This window comes from Phascolarctos cinereus, unplaced genomic scaffold (genome assembly GCF_003287225.1).
Source record: "Phascolarctos cinereus isolate Bilbo 61053 unplaced genomic scaffold, phaCin_HiC Scaffold_8;HRSCAF=390, whole genome shotgun sequence".
NCBI classification, from domain to species: Eukaryota; Metazoa; Chordata; class Mammalia; order Diprotodontia; family Phascolarctidae; genus Phascolarctos; species Phascolarctos cinereus.
The window spans coordinates 66,234,545-66,258,744 of record NW_027556291.1 but is presented as its reverse complement, the minus strand read 5'-3'; the positions used below and the strand labels follow the sequence as shown (position 1 = coordinate 66,258,744).

General features: G+C 45.3%; 1 pseudogene; it reads left to right on the top strand.

Moving 5' to 3' along the window:
- Positions 1 to 20,081, top strand: part of LOC110194754 (maestro heat-like repeat family member 5) — a 162,798-nt pseudogene extending 142,717 nt beyond the window's left edge.
- The last annotated feature ends 4,119 nt before the right edge of the window (positions 20,082 to 24,200 follow it).

Below are 24,200 nucleotides of genomic sequence, written 5' to 3'. Positions count from 1 at the left end.
TACTTCAACTCCTGGCAAAATCTTAGAAGGTATTAATAAAAGGACAGGTTGTGCGCATTTAGAAATGGAAGCAGTGATCCCTAAAAAGCAGCATAATCTTATCAAGAACAAGTCATACCAGACTAATAACATTCCCTTTTTTGATCAAGAGAACATTGTAGACATAATGTAACTGGATTTCAGTCAAGTTTTTGACCAAGTCTCTCATGTTCTCATTAATTTGATGGCATTGTAGAAGACTGAGTAAAGGGAGCCTGAAGGACTTAATTTTATTCAGTTATTCTCTAAATAGAGGTGATTTCTAGTTGGTTTTTGCTTATTATCATATAAAAACCTACGACTATTTTTTGTAATATGGCTCTTTTTATCCTTTTAATATTTTAGCAAATGAATCCCTGACAAAATATACAATAGAGTTTTATGGCCCTCAGAGAGCCAGATTGTTTGTTCTCTAAAACATTTGGACTAGTCTACAATCCTACCAACTGTGGATTTGACCACCTATTTTCCCATTTCAACATTAAACTTTAAAAATTTTCACTATTTTTGTCATCTTAGTGTGAGGGGGTTAGATATCCTAAAGTTATCTGGGTAATGATAATGATAATGATAATAATAATAATAATAATAATATTTATACTACTCTATGCTAGGCACTGTGCTAAACGCTTTACAATAATCATCTCATTTGAGACTCACGACAACCCTGGGAGGTAGGTGCTATTTTTATCCTCATTCTACAGTTGAAGAAACTGAGGCAAACAGATGTTAAGTGATTTGCCCAGGATCACATGGCTAGTAAATGTCTGCGACTGAATTTGAATTCAGGTGTTCCTGACTCCAGGCCTGACACTTTGTGCGCTGTGGTGACACCTAGTCTTGATTTGCATTTCTCTTATTGTTGAGGAACTTAAGCCTCTTTCATGGGGTTATTAACTGTCTATATTTCCTCCCTTGAAAATTATCTGCCCTTTTCCTTTGATCATTGCTCCACCAAGAATATATATGAGTCTTGTGAATATGCATCAGTTTCTTATAGATTCTGGATGTCCTTATAGATTCTGGATGTGTTTACTACAAATTTTTTTTCTCAATTTATTTCTTTTCTTTTAATTTTAGTATCATTACCTTTTGTTGTACAAAAATCCTTTTGTATACTTAACCTACCAATTTTGCCTTTGTTAATTTCTTCTATTTGTTTGATGAAAATGTCCCTCCTTTACAGAGTTGAGGCCAATACATGATTCCCTTTCCTTAACTTAAAAAAAAATTTAAATTCACTTTGACCACTGTTTCATTAGAATTAATTGTATTCCCATGACATATATAGCCATCTAATTTTCCCAGCAATTTTTATCTAACAGTGATATCATTCCCTTTTCCTCATTGTCTATTTTGTACCATTCATTTGTTTTTCTGTTCCTTTTACAGTACTAGTTTTGATATTTCTTTTCAAGATATTTTGAAATCTGCTAGTGCCACACAGAACCCCCCACCACATACACACGCTGTTTCCCCATTTCTTTTTCATAGTTCTTGGATATTCTTGGTAATCTAATTCCCATGTGGATTTTATATGATCTGTGTCTAATTCTAGAAAATGGCTTATTGGAATGGCCTATCGAAGCCTTTCTCTCTGCATTTAGTGACATGATCATGTAGCCTTTATTGTTTTCATCTGGTTTATATGATTTACTAAATTAGCTGCTTTTCCTGGTTGTTTTCTAACCTTGAATTCCAGTAATAAATTCTACTTTGTCATGATGATTAATTATTTTGATGTCCTGTTGCAGTCTATCTGTGAATATCTAATTCAATTTTTTGCCTCTATAAGCATTAGAAATATTGACCTATAGTTTTCTTTTTCTCAGTTTTGTCTTTGCTTGGTATCAGGACCAGAAAAACACTTGCTTCATGGAAGAAACTGGGCAGCTAACCATTTTTGTCTGTTTTGAAACAGTCTATGAGACAAAAATCTTGGACATTTGGAACTGCTGCTGCTACTCAGTTGGTCTGACTCAGTCATGTCTGACTTTTTGTAACCCCATGCGCCACAGCATACCAGACCCTTCTATCCTCCACTGTCTCTTGAAGTCTGTCCCAGTTCATGTTCATTGTTTCTATGACACTATCCATTCCATCCTCTGTTGTCCCCTTTTCCTTTTGCCTTCAATCTTTCCCGACATCAGGGTCTTTTGCAATGAGTCTTGCCTTCTCATTACGTGGTCAAAATATTTAAGCTTCAGCTTCAGTATTTGCTCTTCCAGTGAATAGCCTGAAATAATTTTTTTAAGTATTGACTGATTTGACCTCCTTGTTGTTCAAGGGACTCTCAAAAGTCTTCTCCAGCACCACAATTCAAAAGTGTTGATTCTGCAATTTTCACCTTTCCTTATAGTCCAACTTTCACAGCCATGCATTGCTACTGGAAAAACCATAGCTTTGACTATATGGACCTTTGCCAACAAGGTGATGTCTCTGCTTTTTAGTGTGTTTTCCAGATTTTAGCTTTCCTTCCAAGGAGCAAGTGTCTTTTAATCTCATGACTGAAGTGGCCATCTACAGTGATCTTTGAGCCCAACAATATAAAATCTGACACTACTTCCATTTCTTCTCCCTCTATTTGCCATGAAGTGATGGGACCAGTTGTCAAGATCTTAGTTTTTTTATATTAAGCTTCCATCTAGATTTTATACTCTCCTCTTTCACCCTTATCAAGAGGCTCCTAAATTCTTCTTCACTTTCTGCCCTTAGAGTGGTAGCTTTTGCATATCTGAGATTGTTGATCTTTCTCCTGGCAACCTTAATTCCAGCTTTTGATTCACCCAGCCTGGCATTTCACGTGACATACTCTGCATATAAGTTAAATAAATAAGGTAACAATATACAGTCTTTTGTCATACTCCATTTCCAATCTTAAACCAATCAATTGTTCCATGTTTGGGTCTAACTGTTGCTTCTTGGCCCACATACAGGTTCTTTAGGAGACAAGTAAAATGATCTGGTGCTCACATCTCTTTGAGGACTTGCCACATTTTGTTGTGATCCACGTAGTCAAAGGCTTCAGTGTAGTTAATGAAGCAGAAGTAGATGTTTTCTGGAAGTCCCTTGCTTTCTCCATAATCCAGTGAATGTTGGCAATTTGGTCTCTAGTTCCTCTGCCTCTTTGAAAAATGATCTGTTATGGTAATTCTTGGTTCACACCCTACTGAAGGCTAGCTTGTAGAATCTTAAGCATAACCTTGCTGGAGTGTGAAATGAGCACAATTGTTTGGTAATTTGAACATTCTTTGACATTGCCCTTCTTTAGGATTGGAATGTAAACTGATCTTTTCCAATCCTGTGGCCACTGTTGAGTTTTCTAAATTTGCAAGCATATTGAGTGCAGCACCTTAATAGCATCAACCTTTAGGATTTTAAATAGCTCAGCTAGAATTCTGTCACCTCCACTAGCCTTATTGTTAGCAATCCTTCCTTAGGCCCAATGGACTTCATTCTCTAGGATATCTTATCAGTATCACACCATCTTTATCAGGGATGATGCTAAGATCTTTCTTGTATAGTTCTTTTGTGTATTCTTGCCACCTCTTCTTAATCTCTTCTGCTTCTGTTAAGTCTGTACCATTTCTGTCTTTTATCATACCCATTTTCACATGCAATTTTCTCTTGCTATCTCTAATTTTCTTGAAGAGATCTCTTATCTTTTTCATTCTAATATTTCCTTCTATTTCTTTGCATTGCTCATTTAAGAAAACCTTCTAAAAAAACCTTCTTATCTCTCCTTGCTGTTTTCTGGAATTCTGCATTAAGTTGGGTATATCTTTCCTTTTCTCCTTTCCCTTTCCTTTTCCTTCTTTCTTCAGTTATCTGTAAGGCTTCATCAGACCGCCATTTTGCTTTCTTGCTCTTCTTTTTCTTTGGGGTGTTTTTGTTGCTGCCTCTTATACAATATTGCAAACCTCTGTCCACAGTTCTTCAGGCATGCTGTCTACCAGATCTAATCCCTCAAATCTGTTCATCACTTCCATTTCACATTCATAAGGGATATTATTTAGGTCATACCTATATGGTCTGATGGTTTTCTCTATTTTCTTCAATTTAAGTCTGAATTTTGTAATAAGAAGCTGTTGATCTGAACCACAGTCAAATCCAGGTCTTGTTTAAACTAGCTGTATAGATAATGAGGTTGATTCCAGAGCTATCAGTTGCCAGAGTTATCAATGTATACATCTCTGGAAAGTATACTACCAAGGTAAATGAACTTATCCACAGCATTCAAAACTTCTCCGTTTGCTGTAACCAACAGTTCCATGTATGGATGATGTGGTGGTGGCTGATGGAGCACCTGTGTTTTCTTAGTGTTAATTGTTAGGCCAAAATTAGCACAGGCAGCCCAGAATCCTTCCTTACCTTGTTTCATGTCAGCCTCAGAGGCTGTATTGAATGCATAATCATCTGCAAACAGAGAATCATGCACCAACACTCCCTCCACTTCTGTCTTGGCTTGTAGCCTTTAAAAGTTGAAGAATTTGCCATCAGTGCAGTAGTTGACCTTGATACCATGTTCATCCTCATTGAAGGCATTTGACAACATGGCTTAAAACACCATGCTAAAAAGCATGGGAGCAAGCACACAGACTTGTTCCACTCCATCGGTGACTGGGAAAGCAGGAGAGCATTGTTCAGTATCCAGAACTCAGGCAAGCATGCTGTCATGAAACTGATGTACAATGCTGATGAACTTCTCTGGGCAACCAAATTTTGACATAATTTTCCATAAGTTCTCACGACTGACAGTATCAAAGACCTTGGTCAGATCTACAAATATTGTGTACAGACCTCTGTTCTGCTCCTAGCATTTATCCTGGAGTTGTCAGGCAGCAAACACCATATCAACCACTCCTTGGCCCTTTATGAAGCCACATTGGCTCTCAGGTATGTAACTATCTTCCAGGTAAAATATCAGCTTATTAAGGAGGACTCTAGAAAGAATCTTGCAAGAAATGACTAAGAGAGAGACATCCCCACACACACACACCTGTGATTGTCACAGGACAATCTGTTTCCTTTACTTTTATAGATATAGACAATGGAGGCATCCTTGACCTCCTGGGAGATAACCTCTTCTTGCCATGTAACCCGGAATGTTTCAGTCAGCTTTTGTATGAGCAATGGATCCCCCACTTTGTAAATCTCAGCTAGAATAGAATCAGCATGAGGTGCTTTGCCATACAAAAGGAGCCTAATGGCATTCAAAACCTCTTCTTCAGTTAGAACTTCAGCAAGGGAGAGATTGACATCAACCTGAGGTAAGTGGTCAGTGGCTTCAGCATTGACTGATGATGGTCTGTTGAGAACACCATGGAAGTGTTCAGCCCATGTCTACAGGATCATGTCCTTATCACTGATCAATGTGGCTCCAGCAGCACTGAGTAGTTGAGATGCACCATAGGTCCTTGGCCCATAAATAGCCTTCAGGGCATCATAAAAGTGCTTTGGAATGTTACTATTAGCATAAAACTGAATTTCATCTGCTTTCTTACTGAGCCAAGGATCCTGTATCTCTCTAAGCTTTGCTTGTATGTTTTTTTTTTTAGGCAATTGGGGTTAAGTGACTTGCCCAGGGTCACACAGCTAGTGAGTGTCAAGTGTTTGGTCTGAGGCTGGATTTGAGCTCAGGTCCTCCTGACTTCAGGGCCAGTGCTCTATCCGCTATGTCACCTAGCTGCCCCGTGTACTTTACTTTTGATGGAATTAAATGATGCCTTCTTAAAGATGGATGAACTATCCTGCTGGTAAACCTTGCGTAGTTCTCATTTTTTCATTTAGCAGCTTCTGAATTTCCCCATCATTTTCATCAAACCAGTCTTGGTGTTTACGAGTGTTCTGACCCAGATGGGCACATGCAGTGCTGTAGACCAAATCTCTGAAAGCTGCCTGCTCCTTTTCTGCTCCACTGTTGCCAGCTGTGTGCTGGGTCAACTTTCCCTCCAAGTTAGCAATAAACTGCTCCTGCTCAGAGAAGAGCTCTAATCTGTTGACATTAATTCTTCTGGCAGTCATTTTGCCTTGGGGCCACCACTTTTGTTGACTGAATATTTAGCTTGGAGAGTATAGGTCTATGATCAGTCTAGCATTCTGCACCACACGTTGTCTTCATCACTCTCACATCCTGTCTTTTCTCCTTACAATCATATAGTCTATTAAATGCCAATGTTTGCAGCTAGGCTGCATCCAAGAAGCTTTATTGCATTTAGGCAAATGGAAGACAGTGCTGGTGATGAGAAGGTCATGAGATGCACAAATCTTCAGTAGTAAGTGACCATTGCTGTTGCTGTCTCCAACACCATTTCTCCCTAGGACTCCCTACCAAGTATGGTAATCTGAGCCTACTGTAGCATTAAAGTCACCCAGAATTATAAGCTTGTCCTCTTTTGGCACATCGATGATAAAGGTCTCCAGGTCTTCATAAAATTTTTCTTTGACCTCATCAGGGTTCATCATGGTGGCAGCATAGGCACTGATGATGGTGGCATGACGTTTTCCTGCAAGTGGCAACCACATTGTCATGAGCCTGTCATTCATTCCTTTTGGTGGGAATATAATAGCTTGTTAACTAGATTAGTTTTGATTGCAAAAGCTATACCAGCTTCATGGTGCTCCCCTTTATTGTAGCCACTCCAGAAAAATATGTATCCAGCTCCAACTTCAGTAAGCTGGCCTTCATTTGCCAGCCTTGTTTCACTCAGAGCTGCTATATGGAGGCGATACCTGCTGAGTTCTCTTGCAACAAGAGCTGTTCGTCTTTCAGATCTACTGAATTTTGTGTTGTCTATAAGTGTGCACACATTCCATGTGCCGATGGCGAGTGCAGTCGTCTCTGCAGACATTTGTGTACATTTTTTTGTGTTTCAACCACAGCGTGGGATTCCTTGCCTGCCACAGTAGTCAGGCCAGGGTTGGGTAAGCAGACAATTTTTAGGGCACTTTTTCTAGCCCCTTCCTCACACCAGGAGGTGAGCAGTATGATCCTTAAAAGGCCGCTCAGATGCCCAGGGGGCTGCCAAATCCCACTGCTGCTTCCAGTGAGAAGATGACCCGATGGTCTGGGCCGCCTGTGTGCAGGGTTGTGACTACAGTTCTCAGTGTATCTGCACCTGCTGCTTCATCACTTGCTTGTCTCCACAGGACTTTGAGATAGGTAAAAATAGTAAAATGGTATGGGTGATGTCTTTTGATTCATGTGTAAATTGGATTTAAGTGAGGCAGAGTTGCACGAAGTCATTGGCAACACTCTCTCCTCCAGAATCATCACAGTCCAGTGGCAGGACAGAGTCAAGATGGCTGGTGATGGTCCAGGATGCAGTGATGGCCTTGGCTTCTTCGATGTCTAACCAAGCTCTAAGTGCTCCACAGTGCCTGCTTCAGCTACCTTCATGGCCTTTGGAACAAATTGTTCTCATCTGCCCATTCTGCAGGGGAAGTCTTCACATGCTTGGGGAAGACACTGCCCTAACTCTCTAACGGGTTTGAGACCCCTTAGTTACCTTCACACTGGTTTAGCCCGTCTGCCAAAATGGTTTATCAGGATGTGACTGCTGCCCATGCCACAGCTTCTTGGAGCCACAGCTGAGAGTTAAGTGGAACAGGTGGACTCCAGAGGTGCAAAGCAGCCCTTGCCCCAGAGGTACTAGTCTTCCGAGAACATACCCTAAACCCATATGGATTGTGTATGTGTCTGTATGGACTGAGGATGTGTGAATATGGAGCTCAACAGCTGTATTTGTGTGCGACAGGCCCAAGATAGGGTGTAAGGGAATGGATATGCACAGGCAAGCAGTACAGATGAGCATATGGCTACATGTGATCGTGTATGAGCGTGCATGTATGTGTGTGTGTGTGTGTATCTTTGGCCATGGGACTGAGTGTGTGTTTGTGGGTGCACAGGGAGATGAGTGAGTGTGATTAGGAATGAGGATGCACATGGAGACACTTGAGGTTGCTTGTCTGTGTGTGTGTGTGGGAGGGGTGTTCAAATGGCCCCACGAGTGTCTGTATGGCCATATGTAGGTTCATGTGGGAAGAAATACTTGGGCCTGTGAGTTTGTGTGTGTCCATACTTGCAGGTGAGGTCATGTAGGTATAACACTGTATAAAAGTATATCCGTGGTGCAGTGGATAGAGCACTGGCCCTGGAGTCAGGAGTACCTGAGTTCAAATCCGGCCTCAGACACATAACACTTACTAGCTGTGTGACCCTGGGCAAGTCACAACCCCATTGCCTAATTAAAAAAAAAAAGTGTATCCATGAATGCATAAGAGGGTTTATATATCTGAGTGTGCATGGTACATTATGAATGTGAGGTTGAAGTTGTAACATTATATGCTTATATACAGCACCAATAAATGTGAGTGTATGTGAACATGGTTACATGTGCATAAGTTCATGTAGGACTGAGCGTGCACATGTGTATTATGGGCACGTGTAGAGATGGAATGATATATCTGTATGCATATGTGCATATGTAAGTTTATGGGTATACATGTAAGATTTCATGTATGTGTACTGTAAATGCTTAGAGGGATTAGAGCAGATACTTACATGGATGAGCAGGTATGCTGTTTTGTTTATGCATGAAGGTGCATATATAGAGGTGGAGGTGATTGTGGTTAAGTGTGTGTGTGTGTGTGTGTGTGTGTGTGTGTGTGTGTGTGTGAGGATGAAGGTTGTGTTTTGGGTAGAAAAGTGACCAGTATTGTTATAACAGAATTGGGCAGCGGGGAATAGAGGTTGTCTCAGCAAGACAAAGCATAGCTCTGTGTTGTTCCAAGCACTTGTTATGGCCAGAGTGGTCCCTGGTTGATTGTGTGTGCACCCCTGTATTTGTGGAAAGTGTTTTGTGTGGTTGCAGATGTAGGCCCAGAAGGGGATGGAGTGGAGAGAGAAGGAAGGAGTATATGGGTGTGTGTATTTCTGCCCAGAGGGTGAGTGTAAGCATGTGGACTAGTGATATTCTGGGTCTACAGACATGTGGGGCCAAGGGTATATAAGCAGATGCATGTGTGTGCACAAAGGGAGTTGAGTGTGAATTGGGTGCCAGTGGCTTTCTGTCTGCTTATAGGTTGAATATGCCTCTGTGGTTGTGTGGGTTTTTCTATACAAGGGAATGTTTGTGTGGTTGTCTGTGAATGACTATAAATCTCTGTGTGTGCATGTAGAATGAGGAGCTCTATTTATATGGTGTGTGTATACATAGGGAGTGGAGTGGAGATACGTGAATAGGAGTGTCTGCTTCTAAATGGCTTATATATCACGGGCTGACCGTGCATGTGTCTATATACTTTTTCTGTCCTTAAAATAACTGCAGTTTAAACAAATTATTGATACCTGTTTTTCCATCACCTTCATTTCCAAATACATCCCTGATCCAGAGAGCCAGCTTTTGCAATTAGGAATGAAAAAGAAAGAAGGGGAAAAGAGAGCTTAGCAAAATTACCCCACCCATCAATCAAGTCTGACAGCACATTCAGTGTTCAGTACTCATAGCGCTCTACTTTTGCAAAGGCAGGAAGGATATATATGTTCTCATCTCTTCTGTGGCTTTCTTTGTGTCTGGGAGGCTGAACATGCACATGTAAGGGACATGTGTTATGTCCCCTATGTAGACTATATGTGTCCACATGAATCTGTCTAGATGTGGCTCACAGGGAGGCATGAATAGATGTCTCCTTCACTCATCCTTTCACAAGAGAGACTTTGATTACTGCCAAGAGGGGAAGCAGGAGGTTGGAGCCAGAGACTGGCCACTCTGTTCTCAGAGAAAGGGTACTAACTGAGAATTTTTTCTATCTGCTCCCCTAAGAATTTTTAGTCTAAGGGAAATGATTTTTAGATCAAAAACTGAGTGCCTAATCACTCTCCCTAAATGGGAAAGGAGTATCCCAAGTTAAATATCCAAAGACTTAACTCCCCACCAAATTCTAGTTCCACAATGAATATATATAGTGGATAGCAAATAAATTCATTTATCCAAGCCAATAAATAGAAATCAGAGAAGGTATACAACAGATAAGAATATTGCAGATAGTATGCAGAGTGAATGAGTTCTCTCGTTGGTAGTGATACATCTCAGCATAAGCAAGAGAGACAGTCCCAGATCTCACCTGAGGAGAAATTCTCTGAAGTCTCCTAGTACAAGCTGAAGATCAGGAAGTGTCAAGATGCCAGGTCCCCCATACGTTGGCTTCTTCCCAGAGTCTTTCTCTTCCATCAGGGACCTGAAGAGAATGTGGAATGACATTCTCTCTCAAAGCTGGAAGACTTTGATCTCTCTTCTCTTTCAAGCTCTTGCCAATTTTGCCCCTCACACAGGCATGGAGAATTGAATAATCCTCTCCACTAATGAGGAGAATCTTATGCAAATGGGCTTTAAACCATAGGTTACATTCCTCCCCTGGGCTGAAACTCATTGCAGTCCCTTGCAAAAATCAGCTGGGACAAGCTTGAAACCTGTAACTATACTATAACTATACAGAATATACTGTATAAGCATATTTATACAGTACATACAAACATCAGCTTTTCGAAACAAGAAGAATGATTTTCCTGAGATCCCAGGTAATCGACTTTTGGTACCATTGAAACTAAAATAAAACAAACGTTCATTAACCATATATACAATAGACAGGACACCATACAGAACATCTGCTGAGAAAGTACTCAGTGACAACATGCCTATAGGACATTATACATGCCCAGTTCAGAAGTATATGCATATTCATAGTGTACAACAATTAATCACAAGCAACAAAGCATGGCTAACTAATAAAAGCAAAGCTAGCTAGCGGCAACAATGACACTCTCAATAGGCCTGCATAAAATTACAGCTGACAATAAGCATTGATGTATACGCAAGACGATTAGCAGACATTGCTATAGTATGACCCTAAAACAAACCATAGCCCAGTGAACGCGACAGTAAAGTAAAAAATCAACATACTTAAATATGCATTAATTCACACGTGCAGCAAGAAACACATGCGATTATGTGGAGGGCACACTTCTCATGAGCAATCTACTCAACACTCTTAACAGTATCTTTAGGTTTACCTGTGCCTGGTGACCGGTCTGCTGGGTCTAGTTCTCTTGTCCCTGACTCATCTCTCTGTCCTATACCAGAGCTAGTAGTTGGTATGGCTGACTGTCAAGATCATTATAGACTTACTATTGACCCCTGGACTGGCAGTCATGTCAGACTGTCTAGTAGTATGTTGGAACTCTGTGGGTTGAATCTGTCAATTCCACTCTCTAGAAGTCTCTATCTCAGTCCTGGATAGGAAAGGAGTTGCCTCTGGATTCAGTGAGTGTGAGGATGGGTTGTGCATGTGAATGTGTGTGTATTGGGGCTGAGGTTGTTGTGTGTGGCTATGGACAAGAGATTAGATCACTGTGGTGGCCATCCACCCGTATGTGCCCTCGTGTGGGGCTATGGTTATGTGTACGTATGCCCCTGGGATATGGATGAATGAAGTCATGTGTTTATTTGTATAATTAACATATGAGGCATTATGTGTATGCTTGTATGGTTCTGTGTGTGTGTTTCTGCACACAGGGATAAATAACAGTTTGTGGATTGGTGTGGTGGTCAAATTTATGAGATTCAGCCTGAGTATGCCACTGAATCATAAAATGGCAGACCTGGAAGAGAGTACAAGTCACAGAATGGAGAATTTCAGGGCCTAAAGAGCCCTTTGAACAAAGAATGTAAGAGCTGGGAGGGACCTTAGACTGCAATGGCAGAGCTTGGGAGGACCATGGACTTTGGTTTGCCTTAGGGCACACAACTAGTTAGTATGCATGTGTGCAAATGCATGGATGAGTGTGTGTGTGTGTGTGTGTGTGTGTGTGTGTGTGTGTGTGCTTGTATGGACGAGCAGAGTGTTTATGTACGTAACTGTGTGTGCACGTGTGTATGCCCAGAGGATGTGTGGGTGTAGAGAGATGATTGTGGTTCAGTATGAGATGTGCCTTCATGTACGGCTGAGGGCAAAGGAGGGGAAAGGCTTTGCATCTGGTGCACCATGCTCTTGTAGTCAAGCTCTTACAAGTGAGTATCAGACAAGAATTGGGCATTCTAAAGCAGATCTGGGGCTCCCCTCTGGACCAAGTGCCCCTAGAGAAGCTAAAGAAGTGGGTCAACTTGGAAGTGTGGGCTGGAATCCAGGCCTCGTTCTGGATCCTCTGGACTCCTTTCACAGAGTGTCACTGACCCCCTACTTAAGCCCTGGTGGACCTCTGTGACATTTGCAGGTTGGTTGGGTAAGGGCTGTGGAAAGATGTGCTGACATTGCCTAGGTAAGGCATTGACCATGCCTGTAGGAATGACTGTGTAAGTGTGAATGCTTTGGAGGGACCTTGGGGGGTACCCACACGTGGCACAGCCACTGTGTGTGTGGGCCCAGACAGTGACTATCAATGGCTCCTGAGACCACCCTGTTCCTCCATGTCCCTGGCTGGACCCCAGGCATTTGTCTGATGAGCCCCACCACCATGCAATCTTTCCCTGTACCTGTGTGGCTGCCAGGAGAGAGAAACTGAGGTAGCACCGTCTATGTCTTTGGAACCCTGGTTGGCAGCATCAAGGGCAAGGAGTTACCTGTGCTGACAGACCAAGTCTGCCAGAGCCTCATCCCCCTGCTTTTCCACCTTATGGACGAAGAAGAGGATGTGGTGAAGGTGAGTTGGCCACCCTGGGCCTCCCTGCCAGGCCACCCACTCCCCAGAGGCAGTGTGGTGTAGCGGAAAGAGGGTTGAGCTTAAAGCAGAGAGACACGGGTGCACATGGAGGGTTTCCTTGGCCAAATCATTTAAGCCTCCACTTTCTTGTCTAGAATGATACTTGTACTGTGTACATACCACGTAGGCTTGAGCTTAGAGCTAGGGTAGCCATGTAAAGCATAGAAGGAGCATACATGAAGATGGGCCCATGTCGAGACCCCTTCCCATGGGCCTCTGGCTTCTAGTGGTTCCAGCTTGGGTCTTTGGTCCCCATGATAGGGGCAGTGCAAGGATGGGCTGTGTCAAAGAGGATGGGGAAGAGGGTTAGCAAACCTCCCACTGTCATTCTTTCTCCTCTCCCTCCTTTCTCTTGGGAGAAAGGCCCCTGCTTGCCCTGCCTTCATATCTCTCATCATAGAATTTAGAAGTGAAAGGTCTCACCTCATTTTACAAAGGAGGAAACTGAGGCTCAGACAAGGCAATGATGTGACCAAGCAAAGTTGCTGCATGCAAACCCAGGGCCTCTGGCTGCAAGTTCTGTATCCTCGCCAATACACAGCACTGCTCTTAGCACCTCAGCCAGCAGAATCGCCCCTGGAGTAAACATAGTCAAGTCTTCCACCCCCTGACATATGGCAGCCCATGGAAAAAGACTTGGGAAGTTGAGATGGAATTTCTTAGGTTTGTCTTTGGGCCTGCTTTCTGATCTTTTTAAGGTCTTGCTTTTTCCTCTCCTTCATTTCCCTCCCTCCTTCCTTCCTTTCTTCTCTTTCCTTCCTTTCTCTCTTCCTTTCCCCTTCCTTCTTTCCTCCCCTCCTTTCTTCCTTCTTTCCTTCCTTCCTTCCTTCCTTCCTTCCTTCCTTCCTTCCTTCCTCCCCTCTCTCCTTCCTTTCTTCCTTCCTTCCTTCCTTCCTTCCTTCCTTCCTTCCTTCCTTCCTTCCTTCCTCCCCTCCTCCCCTCTTTGCTTCTTTTCTTCCTTCCTCCCTTCCTTCCTTTCTTCCTTCCTCCCCTCCTCCCCTCCTTCCTTCCTTTCTTCCTTCATCCCTTCCTTCCTCCCTTCCTCCCCTCCTTCCTTCCTTCTTCCCCTCCTTCCTTCCTCCTTCCCCTCTTTCCTTCCTCCCCTCCTCTGGATACAACAACCAGCCACTTCAGAGTCTGACCAGGATGATGAGGCCCAGCCCACTGTCCCACCAGGGGTTCCAGAGCCCCTTTCCTCCTCCCTCTTGCCTCTCCAGTCCAGCCTCCTGGCCTTCTGTTTCCTGTCTCCTTCTCCCATGAGGTCCCAGAGAACACAAGCAGCAGCTGTGAACCAAGCCCATCCCCTTTGGTGACAGGAAGAAGAGGCCTCTGGGCTCTAAAACTGGGCTGCTGCTTCACCTTTTTGTAGCCCTTCTCTCCTTAGTCTCTTGAAAAATTTCCAATCCTGACCAGACTGAACCAAGGCCCAAAGGTGTTTGATCCTATGTGTGCCAAGAAAGGGCCCAGAGGGGACCCAGAGGCCAGGCCAGTGCTGGGGGGCTCAGAGACTCCCAAAACTTCATAAAGGCCACCCAGTCCAGCCCATACTTGACTGAGAATCCCTACTCTGACATCCCTGACCATTTGTCCTCTGGCCTTTGTCTGAATGACTTTCCCTCCCCAGAGCCATCCTTCTTACTGGAGGCTAGCTCAGAGTGTTACAAGCAAACTCCAGTGCATGGAGCTTCAATCTTCCTGCTGCTCTCTCCCCTGGTTTTGTCCTCATCTTGCCTTCTGGGACCAAGTTGCATGAGCCTAATTCCTGCCCTACATGGCAGGCTCTCAAATACTTCAAGATCTCAAGGACATTTTCTTACTCATTCTCTGTGCATTTGTGTATTGACATCTCAGGCCCAGAGTATTCCTATTGTGCCTTTTCTTGGCTAGGGTCTCCTCCAGATTACAAAGCTTCTCCACCATGCCAGAGCTGGTTTATTAGGTGTTTGGGAACAGTTTTCTCATTTCCCCTCCATTTTCACCTTCTCCTTGGTTGGTTCTCTCCCTCTTTTCTTTTTTTTTTTTCTTTCTTGTGTTACACTGTCCACTTCTTAACAGGAAGGTATTGAAGGCCAGAGGTGTGCAGATATCTGAGGATGCATGCTTTTCATATGTAGAAATGCACGCCTGTATCTGAAGGTCCACACATGGGTAAATGCATATTTGGCAAGCAGGGCCGTCTTGTAAAAGCCAGCCCTGACATTCACTTGCCCTCCACTTCCCAGAGTCCAAATTCCTTCAGGACATATGGGCATGGCTATTAGGGGATAGAGCCTGGCTCCAACCTCACTGCCAAGCTCCTCTATCTCCTTCCCTTCCCAAACCATCTCCCTGTATCTGGGCTTTGCCATCTGGACGGGGCCCCAGGGTTCTCAGCCTTAGTCATCTTCCTCTTAGCTCTGTGCCCCTTCCACCAAGTTCTGCTGCTTCTTCTTTCAAAATCTTACATTAATAGCGTTGCCAATGGTGCTGTCAGCTCATGCCCTCAGCACCTCACTCTTGGCCTGCTGCAAAAGCTTTCTAACTTATCTCCCCTCCTCCAGTCTTGCCCCCAGATAATCTGCCCTGAATACCACCTTACCTAAAACCTGGCTTTCATCATGCTACCCTCCTGCTTAGAAACCTACAGTGGTACCCAATTGCCTACAGGCAAAAATCCAAGACCCTAGCCTGCAATTAAAGGCTTCCCATAATCTGGCCCCACCCTGCATGGCCAACCCAAGCTTTCTTTACTTGACAATCTAGCCTCTGTGCTCTAGTCAAGCTGGTTTCCTTACTCAGAGAGGCTCTGGGAGGCCAGAACAGAGAGGGGGCTCAGTGGCCCTGGGAGCCAGGATGGAGAAAGAGAGGGGGCTCAGAGGGGCCTTGGAAATTAGAATGGGGAGAGGGCTCAGAGCAGCCTGGGAGACCATGATAGGGAGGAGGCTCAGGATACCTCTGAGGCCCCTGGCATAGTGATGACTGTGGTTATCCCAGATGTATATATTGAGCACAGAGAGAAAGAGAGAGAGAGAGAGAGAGAGAGAGAGAGAGAGAGAGAGAGAGAGAGAGAGAGAGAGAGAGCTGAGTCCCTCTTCCAACCCATGGCCCACCCAGGGCTTTCTCTGACCCTGGCTTCCTGTGTGTTGAAGAACGCCAAGTTCGCCTTCTTCCGCTGTGCCAGCTTCCTAAACTGGGCAGAGCCAGAGAAGCTCTTCCGTCGAATTGCCTGGGAGGAGGGCCTGCTGGGGCTGCATAGAGTCTGGAAGTGTTTTGGAAGGGAGTGGGTCTAGTCGGGGGGTTAGAAGTAGGGGGGTGGGCATTCATCTGGGAACCTCTACTCTCTGCCCAGGCTCAAGGTTCAGAGCTTCGTGCTCTTATCCTCTAGGCCCTTTTCTCAGGGCCCCTAGGGCTTCATGCCAGGTGTCCCTTAGGTGCCAGTACTTGGCAGGCTAAATTGATGGTACTGGAGAGCCTGGGCCAACCCAAAGGCAACAGGGCTGCTCTTGGATGCCAGGTCACCATAACCTTCAGATTTCTTTTCTCTCCCCACTAGATAGAAAACTTGTTCTCCAAAGTGGGCCTTTTCCTATCCCAGGCCCTCGATTATGTCCACAGCAAACAATGGAGCATACGGACAGTTGCAGCCCTCTGCATAGGTACTGCCCCAGCGCCAGGCCCCTCGCCCTACATCGCTACTGCCTCGGTGCCAGGCCCTTCTCTCTCCACTGCTTCCTGCCTCTGGCCCTAGCCAAGGCCACTCTAGAGTGCCTGGATGACTCCACTCCTTGGCATCCATAATGACCAGCCCCCTTCCCTACTGGCTACTACTGACTCTCCTTATTAGGACTGATTATAGAATCAAGATCTGAGAAGGGCCTCAGATGCCCCCTAGTCCTTTCCCTATTTTATGGAGGAGAAGCCCAGAGTCATTAATGAGCTTGTCCAAGGCCCCAGGTGAATAGAAGAGCTGAGATGGAACCCCCCATCTTCTGACCCCAAATCCAGTCCTTTTAACCCATCTGTCAATAATAGCCATACAGCAAGAGGTTTCAGGAAAGTCAGGGTGGGGGTGAGTGGCAGAAAGATGGAAGCCATTGGGTGGGAGTGCTTTCAGCTGGGTCCTGATGGTCCCTGGATGATCCAATGTGCTCATTATCGCAACACTCATTGGGGCCCAGTGATGGAGATGCTTTGACCTGGGTTCTAGGACCATTTCTGCCATTGACACAATGTGGAATATCAACAAGTCACATCCCCTTTCTGGAGCTCAGTTGCCTTATTTGTCCCCAGTCATCCTGACCACTAGACTCTGATGACCCTGGAGGGGAGAGTGAGGCTGGTGACTTTGCACAGCCCAGCCTCACTTAAATCCAATTCATTTGCAAGTCAAGACATCTCCCTCCTGAGGTCATTAGTCTTCTAGAACAAAGGACAAGCCACAAGCCCCCTCTCCCAAATTACTTTGGAAGCTAAAGCCATCACTTATTCAGCTGGTCAGTCTCCTGGCAGGAGTAGAGAAAAGCACTGGATCAGAACCCTAGATCTGCTACTGATTAGCTGTGTGACCCTGGGCAAGTCTTTTCTCCTCTCTGAGGCTTAGTTTTCTCCTCTGCAAAATGAGACCCTAAAGTTTCTTCCAGATCTAAATCCTATGGTCCTTTTAAAGACATATCATGTGTGAGGTAGATCTTAGTTCCTTAGACCTGTCTCAAATTGGGTGCTGCTCTCTCTTGGGCTCTGGCTGCCCAAACAACATCTGGGAACCTCTGGATGGGGAGTCCACTGTCCTGCTAATTGTTAATGTTGACTGCCTCCAGAAATTACCTTGTCAGAAAATAAACATTTATTAAGCACCTACTATGTGCCTGGAACTATGCTAACAGCTGAGGATACAAGGAAAGGCCAAAAACAAAACAAACAAACAAAAACCTAGTCCCTACTCTCAAGGAACTCACAGTCTAAGGAGAAAGAGGCACGTCCAAACAAGATACTGACAGAATCAATTGGAGGTAATCAACTGAGGGACTTATTTGCATATGTGGACTGTAAGCTCCTAGAGGGCAGGACCTTTTTTTGTTTATCCTGGGGTCCTTAATAAATGTTTATTGAATTGAATTGGCTCCTATCCCATCCCACCCCATCTCATCCCATCCCATCCCATCCCATCCCATCCCATCCCATCCCATCCCACATCCCATCCCATATCATCTCATCTCATCCCATCCCATCCCATCCCATCCCATCCCAAACCTGCACCTTACTTGAGGTAGCCTCCAACCCTGAGGCCTCCACTGCTTTTCCCTCTCAATAAAGGGCACACAATCAACTTGTTGCCTTATGCAGTGCCCAGGATCTTGGCTGAACAAGGGGTGATTCTCCTGCATCAAAGTAAGTAGGAGTGCTGGGGTTTGGTGGGATGGGGGCAGGGGGGGACAGATCTTCTGGGGTGATTTTTGGGGCCTGAGGTTTAGGAGGGAGGTGGTAAGTGTATGCTAACATTGGACATCCATAATGCTTCCCCACATATCTCTATTGAAGAGGGTCAGCGGGGCAGGCTTCATGTATGGGATGAAGAGAGTAAGCCCCACTTTTCCCCTCTGTAAAATGGGGATAATCAGACTTGCCCTCCCTCCCAGGGCTCTTTGGATCATGTAGAAATTGGCAGAAAATATTACTGAGTTCAGTCAAATGTAAAGCCCTGAATGTGGAGGCTTCTGGATCTGCATTGAAATCTTGGTTGTGCTGCAGACTAGTCATGTGACCTTATGGATAAATGGAAAAAATACTGACTCTGAAGTCTGAGGGCCTGGGTTCAAATGTTGCCTCTGATGCTTACTATTGATATTCCCTAGGGCAAGTCATCCCCCTCCCTGGGCTTCAGGGATTGGCCTCTGAGGGCCCTTCCGGCTCCAAGGTTCTTAATTTTTTTGTATCCTGCCTGAAGCTGATGGACATCATTCTTAAAATAATGTTTTGAAATAAGTGAAGGATTTCCCTCAAAAATTTCAATTAGAGGTTAGTGAAAATAAAGCTATATATACATACATGCATTCATTTACACATATATTTTCCCCGACCTAGTTTGTTGCTCCCTTGAAATCTGTCTGCAGATCCATTAGGAGGGACCCTTTGTGGACTCAAGTTAAGAACCCTTGCTATAGGGGCAGCTAGGTGGTGCAGTGGATAGAGGATTGGCCCTGGATTCAGGAGGACCTGAGTTCAAATGCGGCCTCAGACACATAACATTTACTAGCTGTGTGACCCCGGTCAAGTCACGTAACCCCATTGCCTAACCAAAAACCAAAAACAAAAACAAGAACCCTTGCTATAATTCTAGGATCCTCTGTGTGACCTTGGGCCAGTCCTTTCCACTAGGCGGGCCTCCATTTCCTCCTGCGTAAAATAACAGGGTGGGAGCTGGTGTCTGAGATCCATCCTAGCTGTAGATACCAGATTACATGATATTGTTCTAAATGTTTGATCCTATGCGTTCTTTCAGCTTCAGTTTCCTCAGTGAAACCTCACTGAGATCTTGAGCTCTGGCTTGGGCCTCAGATAAGACCTGGGTTTGATTCCTGGCTCTGATACTCAGTAGGTAGGTGCTACTGGGTCGGTCATTTCTCACTGATCATCATCAGTTTCCTCATCTGTAAAATGGAAATCATGACACTTGTGCTACATATCTGAGAAAACAGTTGGGAGGAAGGAGCTTTGGCAGCCTTAAAGGCCTAAAGAAATGGAGGGTGAGGCCTGCACCTCTGCCCCCCAACTCAGAGTCCTTCACCCTTTCTGCTTTTCTTTCAGCTTTTGCCAAACTAGAAGAAGATGAGGAGAAATTCATCCACCACCTGGCATCGGCCCATTTCACCAGCCTGCAGAAGGTGACTCAGCTGATATAGGCCTTAGCCTTTGACCTTGACCTTATGCTTCAGCCCCTCTGGGGCTTTCCTGGAGCAGACAATCTGTCCATTCCCTCCCCCTACCAGGTGGACTCTTCCCTCCCCCAGAAACTATTAAAGACATTAGCCTTCCCTCCAGGACCTTTCTCCTCCTCTTCCTCCACTGGGCCAGGCCTAGCCTGGAGGCTGCTGCTTCCTTTTGGCCTACCAGGATCAAAGCTGTGTGCTGGGCAGGGGAGGGAGGAGGCCCCAAATTAGATAGTCCTGTCCACATGGAGGGTAGAGTGGTTTAGGGGAGTCAACCAGGACCAGAGAACCAAAGCCTAGTTTTATAGGCCCAAGCTCAGTTCAGAAAGTTACTTTCCAGTTTCTTGTTTAGTTTTCTGCTGTTGTAAGAGTGTGCATGTATGATCTATACCTCATTATTTGTTGTCTCGGGGAAGAGGAAGGGGAGGGAGGCAGGGAGAGAATTTGGAACTCGGAAATTTTAAAAACAAATGTTTAAAAAATTTTATAGGTAATTTGAAAAAATATATGAAATTATTAAAATGTTCACATAAAATGTGTGTGTGATGTGTATGTGGCTTTAGGGGTGGGGAATGGGATGTAGGGGGCAGACTTTAACTTGCCTACCCCACTCAACCACTGGGAGCCCCCCAAATGAGAATGGTCAAAGTAAGGCCCTGTAGCCTAGTGTTGGCTGTCTTTTGTGCACATGAAAAGGCTAGACTTGCAAGCGAGTTGAAAGAGGAGACAATAACCTTCCTTCCTGGGCAGAGCATGTTTTAGTAAAAACCCACTCTTCTACTTAAAACAACAAAAAAGATTTAGGATTCCAAATCTGGGGAACTCTGACCCCACAGTGGTTTAGTGGTTCATAGATAAATCACCGCTATCAGGTTTGTCTGCTAGCCTGCCAAGATTAAAATTGGGAGGTATGGAGAGCGCTTACCTTAAGCTAGTGTGACCTCTGGACCTGGCAGAAGAGCCGGGCACAGGTAGGACACATGTTGTGGCAGTAGAAAGGACAATACCTGGCAATCCATTAGATATGGTGGCGTGGGGAGTGAGGATGCCCCCAAGCTGTCAAACCTGAGTAACTGGATACTGGTGTTCTGGAAGAGGAGTAGGGTCTGAGAAAGAGACGGCGAGTTCTGTTTGGCCCAGAGGATAATAGATTTTGAGCATGGAAGACTCCATGGAGTCCAACCTCCTCATTTTAAAGAAGAGGAACCTCACATGCCTATGGGAAGTCCAGTTGGTGCTGTGGGACTTGGGCTCCAGAGACTGGTTGGGGCTGGATCTATAGATCTGAGAACCATCTGGATCTAGATGATAATTGAACTCCTGGGAGCTGATGAGATCACCAAATGAAAGAATGCAGAGAGAAAAGAGAGCCCCCCATGGAGGACAGAGCTCAGAGGCCACCCACAGTTGCCTCCCCCCACCAAACATTTTCTTCACTACAATCCTGTGAATTAGGTAGTGAAAGTATTGTTATTCCCATCTTGTCCATAAGAAAATAGGCCCAGGATCACACAGCTAATGCTGGAGCTGAGATTTCCATTTATTCTTATAGGATAGCTGGGACTGAGACTTAGGTCTCCCAACCCTCAACCAGGCTGGGGAAGGTCATTACCAACTTCTTTGGGGGGTGGGGGGCAGGGTAGGCAGGATGGACAATGGAAGGGGATGAGAAAGTTTCCTTCCCTGCACTCCTGGGGTACCAGGCAACTCAGGCAAACTGTTCTGAACATCATTTGGTTTCAAAAAGCATTCGCCTGCAAAACTTCCATCCAGCCCACAAAATATGCATTGGCTTGGGCCCCTTGTCCCAACCTCCTCCCCCCTTTTCCTGCTCTTCATTTTCCCCACCTCTGAGACCCTAGTGTCTGCTAGAAGCCAGCATACACAGAGCACCCTCCCGCCCTCCCGCCCTCCCGCCCTCCCTCCTCCCCCCTCTGCAGCCTTCCCTGACAGATTCCAGGCAACCCCAACCCAGAGCAGAGTTATGGATGCTAGTCTCCTCCTGGCCTGCTTTTGTCATTGTTCGGGGGCCTGATTTTCATTAACCTGGCTCTTGATTGCACTACAGGCCAGAGTGGGGGTAGGTTCAGGGGCTCAGGCTGGATGTTTCTGGCTGCCGGGACACAGGATAACCTGAGGCCAAGGCTGGGGAATGATCTGAGGAGAGGACAGCCTGAGCAGGTGGCCCTGGCTTAGACTAGCCTGAGAGAGTTTCCAAGAATTCTCTCAGATGGGGAGCTGGGCTGGGTCTTGGCAGTAGACATTAAACCATCCCCCTCCTCTTGTATGAAACGAAGCCTTCTTTCCCTCTGCCCCACATAGTGGAAGATTTTGGACCAGAAGATAGGTCAGGCACCTGGGGGGTGGGGCTGTATCCAAAGGGGAATACTAGTACACCTCCTCACCCCCAAAGAAGAGTGAACACACCCTCTTCCCAGCATGCCTTAGGCCTGCACAAACCTGCTGAGAATAGATGCTCAAGGCTTTTGGCAGGAGGCCCAATGGGTCTTTGGTAGGTCAGTTGGGGGTGGGGAAGAGTGCCGAGGCTAGTATATACTTTAGGCACTAGAATACAACGGGAAAGTGGGTCAAGGGAAGGCAGGTCAAAGGTTGGCTTCTCTTGTCAGTCCCCTACCTATCTCCAGGATCCAACTGTTCCCTTCCTGAGCTGTGGCTTGTGCACGGCCTCCTCCTTCCCAGTACTGATGTGGACTTCCTAGGCCAGCCGAGGTCCCAGTTCCTCTCTGTATAGGTCAGAGCTGAATGGTCATCAGCCCTGTATTATTCTTGGAAGGAGGACCCCTGGGGGCTGGACATTCCAGGAATTGTGAGCACATCTGGGACTCACATCTATGAAGAAGGAGCTTCATATTCTCTTCTTCTTGCCTGGCTGCATTCAAGGAATCAGGGTGTCTGGGCCATGCCAAAGGCGTGGTCAACATGTTCAGGTCCATAGGCTAAGTGCCAAGGGTGGGGTATGGGGGAGCCTGGGAGCTGCAGGGCTTTTACATGTATGGGCCAAGATTTATCCTAAGCCCTACACAGTCAAGACAGAAAATTTCTTTAAATGCCCCCAGTCCCTGGGCGAGTCAGAGGGCCCAGGGCAACCCCACTTATTCCACCCAAGTTGCACATACAAGTGCTGCTGGGGTGCAGAGTAAGTCACTCATTTCAATATACATACATTGAATGCCTGTACCACATAAAGAACTACTCTGAGCCATCAGGAGAGATACAGCATCTAAAACATGGTTTCTGTCACTATGGCATTCACAGTCTAAAGGGGCTCAAGACACCAATATATAACTATAAGCCGCATTATTACATGAGACCCCGGGTCCGAGTTCCTCATTTTACAATGGAGGACACTTAGGCCCAGGAAGAGCAAGATACTGGCCCAAGGTCATGCATAGGATCCTAGATCAAGAATTGGAAGCAATCTTTGAGGCCATCTCATCCAATCTCATTTTACAGAGAAGGAAACTAAGGCCCAAAGAGGGAAAGTGACTTGCCCCTAATCACATACAGGATCTTAGTTCTAGAGCTGGCAGAGACCTCAGAGGCCAGCTATTCTAATCCCTTTCATGTTACAGAGAAGGAAAGTGCAGGGAGAAGTGACTTGCCCAAGGTCACACATAAGATCTTAGATCCAGAGCTGGCAAGGACCTCTGAGATGTCATTTTACAGATGAAATGAAGCAGAGGGTGGTAAAGTGATGACGTGGTATGTATCTAATGCTCCTTTATATGATCTCTGGTTGTTTGTACCCAGTTTGGGTTCCTATCTACTTAAATCATACTGTGAGTCCCCATTGTTCTCTGAATCAACAAAGTCATTACATGACATACCACTAGACTAGCAAATATTAATCAGATGGCATAATATCATCATAGTGGGAAAAGGACAATTTACCCCAAATAGCAATACAGGGTAAACATCAGGAAAGTACATTAAACACCAAACACTCTTTCTATCTGTGGCCCAAAGTAAACCAAACTGTGGGGATGGGAGGCTGGGAGGCCCACCCCATTCTGGAGCCACACCAAGGCTATCAGCCTAGCACTCAATCTTGGATAGAAGGAGCCATGCCTTAGAAACATGTCCATGGGAGAGCCACAAAAGTCTCTCTATCTTAATGTCAGGGTCCCCACTGTCTCCTCGGCCAGCAAGCCTTCAGGATTCTGCAGCTACTGCTCTCCAGGGTGAAGTTGCCACAGCATGATAAGGCCAGGCTCTGGAAGAGGCAGAGGGGGAGAAGTCTCAGTACGTGCAATAGTGTTCGAGCCTTGATGCCTCTGGAGTCTGGCATCAGTAGTCATGGTGATTGGAAAGTTCAAGAGACATAATTTCTAGATAATTTAATAATTTTCTTAATAATGCCAGAATTTTAATAAAGGGATGGTCATTTGGCCAGCTCTCTCTTAGATTAAAGGCCCATATGGTAGCAGGCTCACAGCTTGTATGCCCATTGGAAGAGGGAACACCCTGTGGGTGGCAAT